The sequence below is a fragment of the Opisthocomus hoazin genome, chromosome 8, assembly GCF_030867145.1.
Source record: "Opisthocomus hoazin isolate bOpiHoa1 chromosome 8, bOpiHoa1.hap1, whole genome shotgun sequence".
NCBI lineage: Eukaryota > Metazoa > Chordata > Aves > Opisthocomiformes > Opisthocomidae > Opisthocomus > Opisthocomus hoazin.
Genome location: NC_134421.1, coordinates 19,414,844 through 19,417,703, shown reverse-complemented (window position 1 = coordinate 19,417,703; position 2,860 = coordinate 19,414,844).

The following is a 2,860-nucleotide window of genomic DNA, read 5'->3' as shown; positions in this document are numbered from 1 at the left end:
GACACTCAGTGATGAGTTACAAGAAACAAGCTCCAAAGATGGCACAAAAGAAAACACTTTCTAAGGCTGAGACCTGGCCACATACACCAGGAGGCAACTGAACCTGACCAGTAGAAATCCCTATGAATGTTTGGAAAGTTCAGCAACAACAAGAAGCAAAAGGAGATGAGAACTTGCAGCTGTATATTGCAGTCATAGCAAAGAGAAGGAACTAAGTGGCATTCACATCTCAGTAGTTTTTTGCTGTAGGGTAGAAACATGATGACACTCAGTTGCATAAAGAGTCCCAGAAGGCACAACTGGCCCAAAGATTTCAGCTCTAAGGAAATCATGTGTACCACGTCTGGGACACCTGTCATCACTCAGGGAGAAACTGCTTCTCGGATGATATCACAGTTTGTCTTTATTGCCTATTGTTTGGAGACAAATAGCTGTTTTTCTTTCAGGAGGGGTGATGAGTGGCTTTCAGAGCTTTCCTCAGGAAAGGATTTTAGAATGCAAAGCTAAGTCATCTGCCTATCTCTGGATGTATTTTGTAAGCAAGTTGGACTACACTCTTAGGATTTTTAAAATATTTTTTATTCATTTTTATTGCTTTTAACTTGTTTTTATAGTAAAAGAACAAAGAATAACATATTACAATGTATACAGACTGAAGTCCTTCAACAAGTTACTTTAACACATTTGCTTTCTTGCACCATAGCCATCTCTCACTGTTTGAAAATGGAAGTTTAAGGGGTTGTAGCTCATTAGAAAAAACTCAGAACCTCAGACAAAACAGCTGTGAGGATGTGTTAAGACTACTTGTCTAAGTCTCAAAATTCCTTACAAGTAAAGGAACGAATGTTATCCCTATTAATGAATAGAAATTGTTTTAAAAATATCTAACAGACTGTGTTGACTCAAAACATCTTATGATACAGCTCATCAGCCAGGCATGAGAGCTGGGTTATGTGTGCATTCCTGTTGGACTCCTCTAGAAAGGAGAATGGAGTAGTTCTCTGACGGGAGATGGGGTTATGGCAATCAGATGTGGAACTACACCAGGACCTCCCATTTGCTTAAATGCTTCAGTCCCTGGGCTAAGGAGAACTTTTTGCTTTTACCCCAGTATTTTCTGACAGAGGATCTCACTATCTTTGGACTGCTTTCTCAAGGCCTGGGATGAAAAGGGAGCAAAAGGACTTATTCAAACATTCTCCTCTTGTTGTTCTCCTGCTTGAAAAAGGGAAAAACCTCAATGATAACAGAGGCAGCCAGCTTGCAAGATCCAAAATTGGATCCAGTGGGTCTTTTCCCAGATAGAACAGGACAGACTGAGAAGGTGGAATAAGGTTCACATGGTACAGGATGGTGTAATGTAAGGGAAAGCTCAAGAACATTGACATAGGAACATTCACATTTAAGCACAGAAGGAGAGGGCTAGCATGTGAGCTTGAAAAAAATGAAATCAGTCTCCTACAGTAAAAACTAAATAAAATGTCATTTACTTAAAGCATAATTAGAGAAAGAAGAAAAGCCTTAAAAGGTGAGAAAGGTGGGAGAAACCGGGAGTGAGTGGAAAGGGCAGACTGCCTCTGCCCAAGGAAATAGCTATGTGCTGCAATTAGCTAAATGGTACATGACTCCTGGGCTGTGATTGTGTTGCGGTTCTGAGCTGCTCGTTAGTTTACTGCTGTTTCTAATGGCAGGAGTGCTGAATAATAGAAGCTGTACTCTGGGCTGCCAACAGAAATTTCCTTTAGCATTTGGTGCAGAAGCTGTATTTTAAATGAAAACTGCTAGCTTTTATTTCTGGAATAACGGTAGCGGATAACTATAGCACAGCCATGGATTTATAGCAATGCTTTATGCGTGGGGATCGATCTTTTATGCAGGATTTGCTCTCCTCTCCACAACCCCTCCTTGCTCCTATGAATATGCTCAGCACAGGAAAGATAAGTTGGGGGGAGGCAGTTCTTGTGCAATGAGGTTTGTCAAGCTGAAGGCAATGATTAAAAATGCTGTCTCCTCTTACGAACATGATGTAGCTACAACAAAGCTTGCTCCTTGCTTTCAAAAAAAGCTTGCTCCTTGCTTTCAAACAAAACAAAAGCCTGTCCTTAATGCCAGGGCGGCAGGGAATCTCGGTGCCTTCCCCAAGCATTGGAGTGGCTATGAGTGCCTCACCACTCACCGGCACTCAGCTGCCAGAGACCAGTAGACACAAATCGATAGGGTTAAGTGGATTTGCTCTGTGCTGGTCTGCATATGGACATCCTAACCTCCCCCTGCCTCCCCACCTGCTCTGCTGTTATCTCTCCCTGGGGAACCACCATTTGCCTGCTTGTCCAGACAAGCTCCAGAGCTTGAAGTTGCAAGGGGATGAAGAGAAAAGCCTTCCTGCTAATGGAGGGTGGTGTGAAGGGAGACTTGCCCCATGCTAAATACAGGGAAGAGGGAGCAACTAATGCACTACCACCTTCTGCTAGATGAGGCAGGACTGCTGGCACTGTCTGGTGACAGATCGTAATGATTCTCTGTCTTAATCGGCAGCAAACATGTCCTGGGGAGTGAATACCTCATGTAGATATGTATGGGCCTGGTGACAGTGCAAGTGTGATGCAGGGGCCTCCCACTTGAAGGAGAAGAAGCACAAAGTCATTTGGAGAGCTGCTTCTTTGGAACTGCAACCAGTCAGGAGCACAAAAGGAATGAATAGTAGGATTAATTCACTTACCTATTGATCTGAGACATACACATTTTCATTTAATAGTATTAGAACAGCCAGAATCTCATGGCTCATAGCTGGTGGGCAGTACAGCAGAGACAATGTTTGCAAGCCTTTTTCTCCTCTTGCTGATGAGGTACATCTTAGCAG